At 39.4% G+C, this 17,654-nt stretch overlaps 1 pseudogene; it reads right to left on the bottom strand.

The window, feature by feature from the left end:
- Positions 1-9,610: 9,610 nt before the first annotated feature.
- Positions 9,611-17,171, bottom strand: LOC107734483 (phosphatidate cytidylyltransferase 2 pseudogene; annotated as a pseudogene).
- Positions 17,172-17,654: the final 483 nt, after the last annotated feature.

Raw genomic sequence — 17,654 nt, 5'->3', positions numbered from 1 at the left:
ATATATAATATAATTTTGTATTTTTATTTAGTTTTTTCCAGTACAAATATCTGAACATTAACAAATAAAGATACATTTTCTTGACAATTCAAGTCATGTCATCTTTTAATAGTGCTTTTTACAATTGTTTCAATACGATTGTTTCAAAGCAGCTTCACAGTAATAAACAAGAAAATAACTGAATCATCAGATGTGTATAATAATCATCAAACTTCATAAAATATGAGACAAATTCAAATTCTGCTGTAACGTGTAATGTCTTGTGTGACACAACTTGAACTCTCAAGAAAATGTATCTTAATTTCAATGTTTAGCTATTTGTATTGGAAAAGAAAGAACGATGCAAAGTAAGATCCCCCCCCCCCCGCAAACCTTTTACTCATTTAACTTTTTTATTATTATTACTGTTTTTTTTATTATTATTATTATTATTATTATTACATGGAATCATTCACATCAAGGTATTAATTTGCTGTTTGATCCTTAAGTACAGCCCAATCATTAACATATCAAACTGCTTTTTTTCTAGCATTTCAAACAGCAAGCCATTGCAGTTTTCTTGGAAGAAAAATAATGTTTCAACGTATTTGGTGTTCGCAGACATCTACGAGACAGGGACACTGAGATCATTTAGGGAACAGGGAGCAATTTTCATGTAATTGTGTGTCATCAGTGGATTCTGGAGGTAAAGCCGACTTCAAAGCCACTGTAAAATCAGCTGGGTGTGCGAAGAGAGACTCACCGCTGCTGCAGCCAAACACTGGACATCTGCAACACACACACAATCTGCCACTCATTAGAGCAGGGTCTCACACACACAGCACACTCTCATTAACATGTGGACAGCTGCAGACATCAGCATTTGACTCACTCGAGTCGTGACATTCTCAAAAGTGAACGTGACATCAAGACGGACACATTCGTCTCTGTATAGTGAGCAACAGGAGGACTTCTCACCTTTAAAGTAAAATGGCTTTGTGCTAAGAAAAAAGACTGCTCTGAGTGAGAGGAGCTTTCCCTGAGCCCACAGGAGGATCCGGTGCTCCAGCCTGTAAAGCGGGGCGACCGCAGACCCCCCTGTCGGTTGATGTAGGAGACCATATATGTGTTGTCTGTGCAGAGCAGAATGATTTCTGAAGGATCATTTGACACTTTATACTGGAGTAATGGCTGATGGAAAGTCAGCTTTGCATCACATAAATAAATTATATTTTAAAGTATATTTTATTATTATTATTATTATTATTACATGGAATCATTCACATCAAGGTATTAATTTGCTGTTTGATCCTTAAGTACAGCCCAATCATTAACATATCAAACTGCTTTTTTTCTAGCATTTCAAACAGCAAGCCATTGCAGTTTTCTTGGAAGAAAAATAATGTTTCAACGTATTTGGTGTTCGCAGACATCTACGAGACAGGGACACTGAGATCATTTAGGGAACAGGGAGCAATTTTCATGTAATTGTGTGTCATCAGTGGATTCTGGAGGTAAAGCCGACTTCAAAGCCACTGTAAAATCAGCTGGGTGTGCGAAGAGAGACTCACCGCTGCTGCAGCCAAACACTGGACATCTGCAACACACACACAATCTGCCACTCATTAGAGCAGGGTCTCACACACACAGCACACTCTCATTAACATGTGGACAGCTGCAGACATCAGCATTTGACTCACTCGAGTCGTGACATTCTCAAAAGTGAACGTGACATCAAGACGGACACATTCGTCTCTGTATAGTGAGCAACAGGAGGACTTCTCACCTTTAAAGTAAAATGGCTTTGTGCTAAGAAAAAAAAAAAAAGAAGTTTTATTGAGTAGATGCTAAGAATGTTCAAAACCTTATGTCAGTCCTGTATGCTTCAGACTCAATTCTCATTCTCCATTCTCACACAGAAACAGATTGGTGCGTGCCAGAATGCACTCTCATGAATAAAATCACATTAACACATACACATGCCCACAGACAAACACAAACAGAGTGTGTTATCTCTCACCTGAGCCCCTGACACTAATGAGGAGGAGTTTTCACTGTCTGCCTGAGAAGAGAAATATAATCAGCTCATCAGATACCCAAAAAACATAATGGATTGTGTACAGGGTTCCTTTTTTGGTACTATAATTTGGAACTGATTCCAAAGGGTTTCCTATGCTTTTTTTTAGAGGATTCCAAGACTAAACAATAATTAGATATTTTAGAACACAAAGCTCTCAATAGGATTAATATAATTAGTAGAATAATATTCACCTGTAGTCTATAGCTGTCACGCCCCTGGACTCATTCGGTGTGTTTTTCCCTCTCCATGTGCCTGCCCTGACCTAGTTCTCCCTTGTTAATTGTTTATTAAGTTCCAGGTGTGTCTCGTGATTCCCGTGATTAGTCCCATGATTTAAGCCCTGTGTGTTTCCATGTCTGGTGTCTGTTCATCTTTCCCCGCTACGTGTGTGTTCCTGGTTCCATGAATGTTAATTAAAGTCCGTTTGTTAGAAGTTTACTCCACGTCTCCTCGTTCCTCGCTCCGTGCTCCTCACAGTAGCGGTATCGTGACAGAATACCAGACCATAAAACAGTAACCTCCGTGTCTACCCTCCGTTTTTTGTTTCTGTTTTTTATACAGTGTCTTTTTTTTCCATGGTGTCCATGGATCCCCTCCTTCGTCCGGAATACCTCCTCCTCCTGCTGGATCAGGGGGAAAAATCGCTCGAGGGCCACACCAGACTGTTCCTGGTCCTCGCCAACCTCTCCAGCTACCCGGACGACGCGCTCTGTGCATTCTATGACGCCAGTCTAAACCTGGCATACAGAGTGCCGTCATCCGAGGAAGGCCCTCGAGTGAGTTTCGCCGCCTTTGTGGAGAGGACACTGGCGAGACACAGATCCCTGTTCACCGTCTGTCCCGAGGGGGATCCGTCCCCTACCACCCGGACCCAGTGCCCAGCCCACCATCTCCCCGCTGTGCGGAGCTCATGTTAGAGCCCACCGTTGACGGAGAGCCCGAGCTCGCCACGGCCGACGAGCCGTTGCCGCGTGGAGTGACAGAGTCAGTGACAGAGGGAGCCGGAGCTGCAAGTGATGTCAGTCAAGGTGCGAGAGCCGGCAACAGCACTCCCCTCCCCGCCAGGGCCCGGCAGTCCACTAGCTCCGCCAGGCTCCCTCGTCCCTTCGGCTCCTCCTCAGTCCTCTGTCGCTCCGACTCCACAGCGGCCTTTCGGATCCACGCTCTCCGCGTCAGTTGCCAGTGCCATCTGCTCCGCCTTGGCCCTCCGGATTCTCCCCGTCGCCCTGGCTCATTGGCTCTCCGTCTCTGCCTCGGGCTCCTCTGCCACCTGCTCCGCCGCCGTTGGACACCCCCCTGGAGTCGTCGGCCCTTCCTCCCTCCATGGCTCCTCCCTCCATGTTTAGCCCAGAGAGGGCCCCAGTCCCCGAGTTTAGCCCAGAGAAGGTTCCTGTTCCCATGTCTAGCCCAGAGAGAGTTCCTGTTCCAATGTCTAGCCCAGAGAAGGCTCCTGTTCCCACGTTCAGCCCTGAGAGGGCTCCTTGCCTCGGGCTCCTCTGCCACCTGCTCCGCCGCCGTTGGACACCCCCCTGGAGTCGTCGGCCCTTCCTCCCTCCATGGCTCCTCCCTCCATCGGCTCCACCGTGGGCCGCCATCATGGCTGTGGCCTGGGTCCTGCTTGGTCCTTCCTGTCGCCTCCCTGGCTCCTCCCTCCATCGTCACCTCCCTGGACTCTGTCTGCCGGCCCCCTCCCGGGTGTCCGTCCTCCTCCCGAGCCTCCTCCCTAGTTCCCACCTGTGCCCACCCTGTTGTTCTACAGCGCGAAAACGTGCCTTCCGGGAGGGACTCATTCTATGTGTTTTTCCCTCTCCATGTGCCTGCCCTGACCTAGTTTTCCCTTGTTAGTTGTTTATTGAGTTCCAGGTGTGTCTTGTGATTTCCGTGATTATTCCCATGATTTAAGCCATGTGTGTTTCCATGTCTGGTGTCTGGTATTGAATGTTCGTCTTTCCTCGCTACGTGTGTGTTCCTGGTTCCATGAATGTTAATTAAAGTCAGTTTGTTAGAAGTTTACTCCACGTCTCCTCGTTCCTCGCTCCGTGCTCCTCAGAGTAGCGGTATCATGACAATAGCATGACAAGAGGTTTCAATGAAATATTTCAAAGATATGGTTCATCTTGTGATTGTCTATTATTAAGAATGTATTGCCATAATAAACAATGTTTATTTAAGGATTTTATTAGATTGAGCCAAAATTATTATTCCAACTAGAATCCTGTAAATTTATTTTGACAGAATAGTGGAAAAGGTCATTAAATTAAAAGTTTACAATTTATGTCTCACAAAAGAAATAAAGACATACATGTTTGAAACAATGTATGTAAATAGTGGCAGAATTTTAGTCTTTGCATGAACTGTCCCATTAACACAACTCAGTAACCAGATTTACATTAAAAACTGCTGTAATTGTGAACAAAAAGACTATAATAGTGTAACTGTGAAGAAAAAGGCTATAAAATCAATTAATTATTCGTTAATGCAGAAATCAAAACTACAAAAAAATGATAACTTATTAAACAGAAAATATAACTTATTAATTATAAGTTTTAAACACTTTTGACCTGATTCAGCATGTGCATGGACCCACACACAGTCGAGGACACACTCTAGATTTACTCATCAGTAGGTCTAAACATTTCATCCATTATTATTAAGGATGTAGCACTATCTGATCACTTCTGTATTTTCTTTGATATATTGATCTCTGCTACCACTGAATCTAGATCTGTCTCTGTCAGAAAGAGATGCATTAATGAGAACACTAGTGTGCTATTTATGAAGGCTATATCTTTATCACCAAGCATTTCTGCAGACTCTGTTGATCTTCTCCTTGATTCCTATAAAGACAGCCTTCGTGCTTTCAATGTGGAACTAGGCAAAGCTAGACAGTCATTCTTCTCAAACCTTGTAAACAGTAACTTACACTTGTGGTGTTCCAGGGCAAAAATGACCCGGCCTCAAAAAATTGCTTATAATTCACTCATTATGCTATATTATCACCAAAGCCAATCTTTGGTGATAATATAGCATAATGAGTGATTTATAAGCAATTTTTTGAGGCCGGGTCCTTTTTGCTCTGTAACATCGTAAGTGTGATAGGGTTCTGAACACAACACAAGGGTTAACTCAAAAGTTAAGAATGTTATTGATGATATTGCTACTGTGAAAGTCAGCATGAACACTGGCAGACAAAAATCACCTTGGAGAAAATCAACAGCACTACAGAGTATGAAAAGACAATGCAGAAAAGCTGAGAGGATGTGGCGGAAGACGAAACTTGAAATTCACTATAGCATCTATAAAGACAGCCTTCGCACTGTATTTTATTCATGTATAATCACTTTCTATTCTTAACTGTTTTAATCCATTTTTAAATCATTTTAAAAGTTTTAAAATTCCTTGTTTTATTGTTGTGATTATTTTTTTATGATTATTTTACTTTCTTTTATGTAAAGCACTTTGAATTACCATTGTGTATGAAATGTGCTATATAAATAAACTTGCCTTGCCTTAATTATTTATTTATTTATTCTTACATTACATTTTGGAACATCAGAAAACCCAGTTTATGAATATATGCACTTTAAATTTCAATATGTAAATGTTACTTGAAAAAATCTTGTAAATGCCTCAGAAAAATATAGTTAAGGGACAATAAATTTGCAAGATTTTTTCAAGTAAAGTTAACAAATTAAAATATACAGAGCACTGTGTTCAAAGGTTTGGGTAAAGTTTTTAATGGTTTTTAAAGACGTTTCTTATGCTCATCAATGCTGCACTTATTTGATCAAAAATACAGACAAAACAGTAATATTGTGAAATATTAGAATATAATATTCTATTTTAATTTACTTTAAAATATAATTTATTCCTGTGATGCAAAGCTGAATTTTCAGCATCATTACTTCAGTCTTAAGTGTCACATGATCCTCCAGTAATCATATGCTGATTTGATGTTCAAGAAACATTTTATTATTATTATTATTATTATTATTATTATCAGTATTGAAAACAGTTTTGTTGCTTAATATTTTTGTGGAAATAATGATAAATTTTTTTCAGGATTATTTTATTAACAGAAAGTTCAAAAGAACAGCATTTATTCAAAATAGAGATTAGAAAAAAAGTGTAATGTTTCCTATCCAACAATGTCAGGTGTGAAAGTATGTTTGTCCAGTTCCTTGTCCTAACATCTCTCTTATCTCATGTCTGTTCTCAGTGGTTGGACGTGTCTAAATGTGTCTTTCTGATTGTGTCTCTGTATGCTGTGATTTCTGCTCATTCAAGCCCAACACAAAGAACCTGATTACTGAGGAGAAAGACAGACAGACTCCCTACCTCTGCCTCTCTAACGATGCCTGATTTCATGAATATAAATCAGTAAGTGTACTGTCTCTCTTTGCCTGTGCCTCACATTCGGTCTCTTTATGACAGAATCAAGATGCAGTTTTATTATCATTGGTGTTTGCTAAGTCTGTTATTGCACATATACAGCAATAATAGCTAACCCTTTTCAACTTCAGCATGGAAATTGCTTTTAACTTTCAGACATGAATGATACTTCAAATTATGGAGCCTGTTAAGGAGGGGTGTGTTATTTATTTTAGAAGTTGAATATACAGTATTTACCTAGCAGAACCAATTGCACCAACCATAGCAACTGCCTATAAAACCTTAGCAACACCCCCATCCAGCATCCTAGCAACACTCCCTTAGCAACATCATCCATCCATTCTCCAAACTGGCTGTCCAGGCTCGCGGGATGCTGGAGCCTATCCTAGTGTTTGGGGCCATAGGCAAGGAAACACTCTGTAAAGGACGGAAGGCCAGTCCATCAAAAGCTTGAACATCATAGAAAACACTGGACAGGTTGTTGAAAGCAGATACAGACTAGTTTTACTATGTTGCCCTGAATTGACAGTGCACTGTTCATTGTTGGTTGACAAGATAAAGGAATAATATACTATACAAGCATTTAGGTCGACAGTTGCCATTTGACTTTCAGCACTGTTTTTAAAAAAATGACGGGGGAAAAAACTATCATAACAGGAATTGCAAAAACCACAAAAGCATGATTAAATGACTTAAACATGAATGAATGAATGAATATAAAACAAATAGTGCTCATAAACAGCAACTGAGATTATTCTTGAAATAAAGTAGAGGTTTGGACCTGGAAGTGGTATTTAGTATGTCATGATTTAACAAGTGGATATGGTTTAACATGTTATATGGTTATATGAATGGTGTATATCCCAATACCCATATGTCCAATCTTGGCTATGTGCATGCAACAGGAAATAAGTTCACAACCCAGGCCAGAAACTTGCTAAAGCTCAGTGCCCTTAGCTCACACTAAATCCACACTCTATCTCTAATATAATTTTGGAGTGGTATTTGAAGCTAAGCATATTCCATTATTCATTTAGTTCAAGAACTCATGTGACCCGAAATCACATGATGTCGAGAAAAATGTATTATACATTAAATTAAATAATATATTGCATGATATAAAATATAATCTATTTTAAATGACAATATTACACGACAAAAATACCTGCATGTAATTCCATTTGTAATTAATTTCTGTAATTACATCTATAATTATTACACTGATGACCCACCTTAACCCACCCTTAAACCCAACCAGACCACCAAACCGGCCCATAACTTTACCTGTATTCCTCCTCAAAAGCAGCAAAAGTGGTTTGCAATACAACATGAACACAATAAGTACATTATATCAGACATTTTTATGAACATATTAAACATATAGAATTTGTATATTAAATAATATAAAGTATAACATAAAGTAAAGGCACCATTAAACTTATTGTAAAGTTTCAAAACCACATTTGAAACTATTGAAACTCAAAATGTGTGAAATAAAGCAGTCATATTAAACCTCTGAGTTCAGCAAACGTGCCAGCGAGTTTTGTGGCATTTTTTTTTCCTGATAACATCTTCAATTACTCTGTCATTTTTGATCACAGATCAAATATGAGCAATATATCATTTGAATCTGTAAAGGGTCTACTTTTATTTGTATACACTCATAATAACAACATAATAACAATAGTGTTTTAATTATGGAACTCTACAGTAATTTTTAATTTTATTGAAAGTCTACAATTAGTGATAGCTTGAGGTAGGTTTTGTAGCTATAATTAATTACCATAATTAGATTACAATAGAGCTGTATTTTATTGTATAATTTGTTACACTAATATCTGCCTATTTGAATGTATTTGAAAATATGACATCTGCCATTTCTTTCTTTGTGGGAGGTGTAACTTGTAGGGTCGTGTTTTGTAGTACTGTGGGATGCAGACAGTGGTTATACCATATATGCATACTGTGGCTCAGTGGTAGAGCATTGCGTTAGCAGTGCAAAAGGTCGTGGGTTTGATTCCCAGGGAACACACATAAAAAAATATATATATAGCCTGAATGCACTGTAAGTCGCGTCTGCTAAATGAATTAAATTACACCAATCCAAAGAATGCCTTTTTTACTATGTCCACCATGTAATGGAAAAAACTTCAACACCTGGCTATTTCACATTTCTGTGTCCAATCAAACACAAACTTGTCACACTGTAGGAGCATGAACCAAATTTTCTGAAACTGACAGAAGTTTGTTGGAGGCTAAGGAAAGTGGTGAGTGGTTAATTTTGCTTTTATTGTCAAGGCAGTTTCTTTGTTCTCTTCAACAGACACTGTGATAAAGCAGTCATACCACAGTCTGAAGTGTGTGGCCTCATTCACAGAAAATGCAACGAGTCGTGCTCAAACAAAAGCGAGCCTCCACTCGAAGGATAAAGATGGCGACATTCTGTATTGGTTAAACCATTTGCAGGCATGAAAAATGCACTTTGAGTTTGTAAAAAATGCATTTTATTCACTTCTAACCTTTTTAATGCACACAAATAATTTTTTTTAATGAACAGTGCGTGTGAGAGTGCGTGTGCTTTAAAATGTATATTTTATTTAATTACTGATATTATACTGAAGGTATTTTGCACTATATTGAATGCATAAATAAGACATAATAAGTCTATTTTCTCTCCAAGATGTCTTATGTGTGCTGTGCTTCATATCCTCCTCATCGTTCTCTCCAGCAGGACTCCCAGATCTCTTGTTTCTGGGCTCTGCTACTCGCAGATGCTGCCTGGTCCTTATAACCTGCCCTTCCTCACTCTTCTGGTCATCTGCTTCCAGCAAGTGCTCTACTTCACTCCAGCAGGCGGGGCCTACTTATGCTCCGCCTCTTCAGCTTCAGCTCTGCCCTCCACAGCGCCCCCTGGGTGGTCTTCCAGCTCTACTGCCTGCCTTGCTGTTCTTTTGCCTATTTGAATTAGCATCTTGTCTATCAAAAAACAGGTTTACTTGAATCTCTCTATCTCTGGGCTCTCATTTAGACACTGGTCTACACCCAAAGTTGGGGCAGCCCATAAAGATAGGCTGCCTCTTCCAGCGGAGGGAGCAGGCCTCTCTTTATCAGATGGGCTTTGATCGAGTTAAATATCTGAAGCTGTTGGTCCGGTAGAAGCTAGAAGAGTTCAGACGGCTCACAGTCCATCGTGAAACTGCTGGAGTGATTATTAAACTCCACCAGACACACGAATCAGGGGTAACCTGCCATCAGGTAGGACAGTATTATTCCAAACACAACAGTGGAGAAGAAGCCACTGGTAAAGCCCTCCTCTGCCTTCTTAGGAGACAACTTGAAGAGAGGGGTGCGACCAAAAAAGAAGCCAAACATGTAAGCCATTATAAATAATGCAAGAGATGGGCACTATAAACCAGATCATGCCCTCAAACAGGTTACAAATTATTAATTGGGACAGAGTCGCCAAAATCATAAGAGTCCAGCTGAACATGTAGCACTGCAGGCGACGGCGTCTCTTCACCAGACTCAAAGCAAACAAGCAGAACCCAGCGAGGTACACGGCAAAGGGAATGAAGCCATGGGATTGGCTGAGCAGGTGTATAGGCTCCTCCCTCTGCACCAGAGTGAAGAAGTTATCCGTGAGCGTTTCCCCAAAGAGGAAGTAGTTCACGTACAGCAGGAAGTACCAGCTTAGCGTTCTGAACCATGGCAGGTGGTGCCAGTGATAACCGATTGTGATCATCTCATGGAAGCACTTGATCTGAACGTACAGCACAATCGTCATCAGAGCCATGGGACCCAGATAAATACTGCAGAAGAAGCCAGAGATCATAGCCAGAGTGAGGATCCCCCTCCATCGCCAGGAAAGGCCTGAGAGGACTTTGTTGAGACCCTCTAGTGTGTCGTCGCAGGAATGGGAACTTCAGGAACCTCCGAGTCTGATTTATTCTCAATGTCCGAGGTTTCATATGTCTCCTCATCCTCCGAGTGCTGATCTTGCAGCTCTGATAGAAGGGCTTCAGAATAAGCCTCCAAGAAGAAAGACAATTCATATGATGGTTAGATCATTTCACAAATAAAACTTTAGAGCAGCTCTGGATGAACAGTTGACCGTGGCAGTTTGCCTATTGATAAACGTGATTGTCTGTGATTGTTAATGAGATGTTTGAAACTGAAAGACAGAGAGAGCAAAGACTACTTACAAGGTGGATATACTTGATATCCTTTTTGGAGGGAATTGTCATTGCAACCTGATCATCCATGCACATCTCTGAATGAACGGTTCCAAAGTCTTTTTCACTCAGCTCAATGCCGATTTCATCGTTGAAAACGTTGTGCTTTTGTAAAATAAAGAAAACAAATAGGATGTGCTTGCCGTGTCGGTCTTGAACAGGAGTGCTTCACAAAAATGCACCAAAACTCAGCGAATATTTTCCTTACAGACATGATGAATATATCTATATAAAGCTTTAAATGACTACAAAACGAAATCATTCAAATCCAAAACAAAAACTCTTATTATTATGTAATCCGAAGAGACTTTTTTTCTAAAGGCCAATGATGAGATGGCGAGTCAGGATCATCAACTTCATCTTTGCGACACTGACTCATAAAACACTAGTTTATTAATAAATAATTCAAATATCTCCATACTATTTTCCCCCAACATAGTCTTGGTCACCTGTTTTTAAGCATTGTGGTTTAAAAACAAGTGATTTAAGCCATTGAAACGCAAACAACAGCACTATATGCGCGAGCTGTCTGTTTCTGAGCATGATTTCTGCATTTGGGTCGGATCGAGGTAGATCGGGTCATATTCACACCTTAAACGAACCGTACCAGAGTTCGTTTGGAAGCGGACCGAGACCACCGCTTCAGCTGGGTATCGGTATGGTTGTTTGGTCTGCACCCGAGTGCGATTGCTGTATTCAGACCTGCCAAAAAGATCCGCACCAAGAGGGGAAACGACCTTGAGTTCGATTCAGTCGAACCAAACAAGACAGGTGTGAATACAGCCTAAGTTTGTGGGAAACAGTGTAGCAGTCTTCAATAAAATGATGGGGACACAACACAAGTTTGGGGCTATACTGCTGTGGTATTGCTGTAAAAATGAACTTAAACCATTGATTCTTCACAACCTCGTCCTTTGGCAGTAAAAAAAGAAAAAAGAAAAAAAGAACGGATTTACCCTTATTCAGTGTTTGGGGGGTCTGCGTGCACAACAAGTGAGCGGGCAATATGCTAATATTTCACGTTGACGTCAACATGAAACGGTTTGGGATTCATTTTAAAAACGACTCGTTTCAATGATTCAGAGTCACGCTTTCTTTTGAGAGACAATTACTTTATACAAGGTGCACTTTCAGATTAAAAACTTTGCAGGATGTTTTCATTCATTTAGAGCTGTGTTACACACTGCACTGCAATAGGGGCACTTTAAAACAATGTGTATTTTGAAAAGTGCTATACAAATAAATTTGTCTTGATATGAATGATCTCTTTATAAGTATCTTATCTTTCTCTCTCTATTTGATTTAAAAACACTATTTTGACACGAGAATAATACATATTATTTTGCCAAATCTGATTTATTATTATTTATTTTTTTTGTGACAAACATACAAACTATTCAAAGTGAGCATGAAACAGAGTATGCCGAATGAACTACATAATATTATTGTAAATGAACCGATAGTGAAGACCAAATTAAACTTCTCTCTATGGTTATAATGGGCTACAGTCAATAAGACGGATCCTTCCCTGAGTGACTGAATGCTCTCTCTCTCTTTCTCTATCCCTCACTTTTGAAACTGGGACACCCTAAAACACTGACTGGGGCCTCGAGAGGAAAAAAAAAACAAATGGCCTCCATCATTTGCGCTGGCAGAAAGCATCCATAATTGATTAATGAGGGTGACAGTATCTGGATGTTTCGCTGTGTGAGATGAAGAAACAGAGCAGAGATCTAAATTGATCTGAAAGCATATTGGTGGCATTAAAATCTGTGATCCCAATGTGTTTTGCATGAGAATATAAACTGTATTTATTTCCACCTATATGTATTTATTATGTTTGTTTTGTTACTAGACTGGGTTCATGTTTGGGATTCTGAGGGTGATGTCTCATTCCAGTATGCGTCCAAAAGCTGCCATCAGTCTCTGTCCAGCTGGGGGCAGTAACTAGTCTGTGTGGACGTTACAGGGCTGCAACTGGACGAGCACATATAAAAACCTACAACAGGTGCTTTAAAATATGACAATTTTCAACTATAACAGGAACCTAAAGATACAGTTTCAAATATTTCAGATCTGTCACATTTACGCTAATTATCAACACTATTAAAGCAATGCAATATTTATCATAATAAGCAGAGTAGAGGATTTTACACATTTAGGACATTATGATGAGCCATTGAATGTGTTAATCTGAAGGATTTACATAGTAACTGTGTTTAGACCTTGTATTTTTTTTTTTAAGTATATCAGATTACATTTTGCAGACTGCAGCTGTCAAGGCAGGTGAGGGAAACAAGGAGATGCAGATCTAAATGCAGCTTTTAAATGTATTAACAACTAAAACAAAGAAGAGAATTCGATGGAACACAACAGCGTCATCAAAACAAAGACAATGCAGAACAAAGGGCAGAACAAACTGAGGGCATATAAACACATGATAATTAAGAACATAACACAGAACAGGTGCAACATAATCAGTAACTGTAGAAACAAGTGACAATCAAAAACCGAGGCAATGAACGGCTCTGGCAACAAAGAAAACAGGGGCCTGTTTCATGAAACAAATTTACCAAATAAGCCAGGCTTATTTCAGTTAGTCTGACTTATTTTGAACCAAATCAACTGACAATAAGTCAGACTAACTAAAATAAGCCTGGCTTATTTGGTAAATTTGTGTTACTTCTACAAAACCAACAACAAAAACAAACAAACAAAAACAGACAGACATAGATAGATAGTTAACAACTCAAGGGTCTGCGAATGAAGGCAGAATTAAAACAATTTTTTTTAAAATAATTCATCCAGGAATGATAATTTGCTGAAAATTTAGATGTAAATTAGTTTTTCTTCATTGGAACAGGTTTGAAGGAATTACATGACTTGCTCACCAATGGATCCTCTGCAGTGAATGGGTGCCGTCAGAATGAGAGTCCAAAGTAAAATAATCCATGGGTAATCCATATAACTCCAGTCTATCAATTAACATCTTGTGAAGTGAAAATGTTAGTAATAAACACATCCACATCATTAAGACATTTGTAACTTTACACAGTTGCTTCTGACTAAAATACGAGTCCTTTATCCATAATATACTTATGCAGTAAACAAGTTGTCTCATCTGAATCAGGAGCGAAATATGCACAGATCAAGCACTGTTTATATTAAAAATAGTCCAAAACAGTTTTAAACAAATATTTCAGTGGATTTTGATGTGCGAGGACGACAGAAAGCGTAATAAATCTAAAAAGTAATGAATTTGTTTCTTACGAACAGAGCTTTTTTCATAAGACAATAACTGATGGACTGGAGTGGTGTGAATTACTTGTAGATTATTGTGATGTTTTACTGTTTTTCTCAATTGCTTTGGCTCAATTCTCAAATGAAATTTTTTCCCCCCAAAACAATAAGTTCAGATCTCTGAACAATTAGCTTCTTGTTCACATCAGATTGGAATTTCTTATTGATTTGAGCAAATTGCAAATGCTTTGGCACATGTGTGCAAACAGTAAGTACAATTGTCTGCAGTTTGCACAACAACTAATTGCATATGGCTTGTTGATCAAAACTGATGAGTCGATTCTCACTTAAACTGTCAAACTCTTCACAACTTCTCAATCATTTTTCATCGTGTAAGCCATCACATTCAAAACGATCCATTCAATTATGAAAAATTGGTATACACGCATGTATATTCCATAAATATCTGATATTGACATTGTTTGTAATGTCTGCTAAATTGGCAAATGACCCCTAATTACTAACCCCAATACAATTTGAATCAACCAGGGACTGGTTTGCTGCACATGAAAGGATAACAGTGGAGTTCCTTCCGCCATACTCTCCATTCCTAAAGCCAATAGAAGAGTTATTTTTTTCAGCATGGAGGTGGAAAGTATATGATCATAGACCACAAGATCAGATGTCTCTGTTGGATGCCATGAATGCTGCATGTGAGGACATCACAGCTGATCATTCCTTTAAGGAGAGGATGCACGCAAGAGCTTTAAAAAACTCCATATGATTTCGTTTGTTCAAGCATTACCTGACATCACTTCCTCAAGAGGAATTAGCTAATGCTGTTCCTCAGTTGTTTTTCATCTCTACTCTTCACAAATAAAGTCATATTTCCAGCACAGAGATGATCTGTCGCTAAATGTTTCAGAGGGGTTATGTAAAACTTTTAATGGGATTTGAGCTGACTAGCTTCTCCTGTGATTTGCTGTAGCCATGGAAATGATTAATGGCGTACAGTGGGTGCTCTGAGAGAGAGAGAGAGAGAGAGGGTCGTAGCGGCCACGCTAACCTGCTCTCTGAATGACATTGCATTATAATATTCACTCATGAAAGTGCACCTGCTCCCAGCTTTAATGAGCCTGTAGAGCTGGCCTGCCACGAACCCAGAGCTGAAACACCTGATGAAGGGCTCTCCTTTCAGGGGTAACAGGTGAGAGTCCAGGTAGGTGAGTCGGGTAAGGAGTAACAATGTTTCTTTTCCTCTTTGCAGGTTGGCATGCTGAAGACGAGATGTCAGGACGTGAGAATGCAGGTGAGTAGAAAAGGACTCATGTATGGGTAAACCTTGATGAGACCAGACAATGAGGGTGTGAAAAGTGACTGCTTATATATAGCAGGTGATGAGGTGAATGGTGGCAGGTGTGCTGATTGGGGATCCGGTGCAGGTGTGAAGCAGGCGGGATGCTGGGAAATGGAGTCCTTAATGAAGTAAGGTGACTGGGATGGTGACTGGGATGGTGAACTTGTGACAACAACATTGTTGTGTCTGCATAATATTTTTATTAATGAGTTAGTGTATGCATTAGTGTAAAACTATTGTATAGTTTTGATGGTATTATTATTCTAAAATGTGCAAAATAATAAATAATAATCACAAGAAAGTGTGTCCAAACATTTGACTATAATGCATGACTACCATTAAAAAAACTAAAATCTTCTTGCATTAACATATGGTTTTATAAAACTGCTAAAAAAAATAAATAAAAAAAACACATGTTAACCTGTAAACGTAAGTTCCTCTGTCAAAGATCTAACCTGCATTTCATGTAAATTTACAGTAAAATGGCTTTAAATTCACCTTTTTTGGAAGTAATAAAAAAAACTTATATTCAGATTCCCTGTGATACTTCACATTTGATGGTATTTTGTTCAAATATTGTATTTCTTCATAGTTTCTAAACTCAACTAAAAAATATTAGGGTTTTGTATGTTGTTAAATGAATGTTTATTGCATTATTTTAGTGTTATATGTGTTACCATGATGGCGATTTGTATTTGTGTGCATGACAACTTGCACCGTTTATATTAGCATTTACCTCAACTTATGGAAATTATATTTTAATCTGTAAACCGTACAGATAGTTCTGTAAATATGTTTACATTACTGCTTTTTATGTAAAAACTACAGTATTTTTAGTGTATATTTGAATTCTGATTGGTCATTCACTGCATGTCATGGTCAGTATTTTTGAATAATGACATTACGATTGATCGTACAATTGATCATTGTCCCAGGCAACCATTTCTTTATCCTCTGACCAATGGATGAACATTACATATTTCCATACAAAATAATGCTACTTTCATAGCTATAAACATGCTTAATAACTCATGCACATTAAAGCAAGGTCTAATGAAATGTGATTCACCCACACAACGTATGATACACAATCTACATTGTGAGCATCACACAACATCCTCTTCTGTGCACTGCTGCTGTCAGTCACAGAAGAATAGCTACTGTACCCTGTCTGTCTAGTTACAATGCAGTTTCTAGATAAACTTCTGTATTGTATTATGAGATTGACACTGAATACCCGCCACAACCCAGACTAACACACTGTAGACATCCCATTTGTTTAGAAACTTTTTGTTGTTGTTGAGAGCCCAGATTCTTAATTAGATAGCAATGCTGTGAACCATCTTTCTCCGTCTTATTAAATTAGAGACATCTGAAGCGTTCAGTTGTCACGCTTATCTCTTGGAAACAGTTGGGCTGCTGCCAGCGCAAGGCTGCCTGTCTGCCAGTGTGTGTGTGTCTGTGTGTGTATCATTGACTTCATACATGCAGTGAGTGCTCTTTGTGTCATTTTATAGCCCCGCAGTCACAGCACGTCTGTCCAGCGTGACAGGGAAAGGGTTTTTCATTAACACAGCTCTCCTCGCGCTGTTGTGCTGCTGTTACACCGTCCGCCTGCATTGGTTTCCGACAGAAGCTGCTCAGCCCAAACTATTAGAACTTTCTCTGTTTTATAGACTCTCCAAACCAATCTCATGAGTAAACATAACTACGTTAGATAAAAAGTGGTGATTCAGTAATACAATACAAGTTGTACAGTGTGATTAGTATAAAAATTTACAATTTTAGGGTATGGTTACTGTTACAGAGGCTCCCGTACCGCCTCCTCCGCACCACCAGAGGGAACCGTCTCCTGAATATTAACCATTCCCATTCGGACTCCAATTCCCATCTCCCCTCATACCTGGGACTGATTGCTCATCCACACCTGCACCTCATTTACACACACACATATAAGCCACTCACACACACAGACTCTCTGCGAAGTCTTGATTTGCCCTGGCTGTCATTTCTGAGCGTTATACCCGTGTTTGCTTTCTTTGTACTTGATCTTGGACCGTTTCCTGTTTATCTGATTGTTCTCTGCCTACCCCGATCTTGGATTGTTTCACCTGGACTTTGTTTGCTAGCCGCCTGCCCTGATCTCTCGCCTGGTATTCGACTCTGTCTCTGTCCAAGCCCCTGCTGTTCTGTCTTGCTGGTATTTGACCCTGTATTCTCTGACTATTCTAAATAAAAGCTGCAAATGGATCCAAACGCTTCTGACTTGTCACAACAGTGAGAGCAGAGCCAATTCTTAAAAGAACAATGCATATTTGAAAGCACACGTCCAGTTTTGTGTGAGTGAAGGAAATCTGCTTGCGAGTGGAGAGAT

Source organism: Sinocyclocheilus rhinocerous, unplaced genomic scaffold (genome assembly GCF_001515625.1).
Source record: "Sinocyclocheilus rhinocerous isolate Xijiao unplaced genomic scaffold, SAMN03320098_v1.1 scaffold340, whole genome shotgun sequence".
Classification (NCBI taxonomy): Eukaryota; Metazoa; Chordata; class Actinopteri; order Cypriniformes; family Cyprinidae; genus Sinocyclocheilus; species Sinocyclocheilus rhinocerous.
Note: the sequence above shows the minus strand (reverse complement) of the source record. Positions and strands in the feature narration are given on the sequence as shown.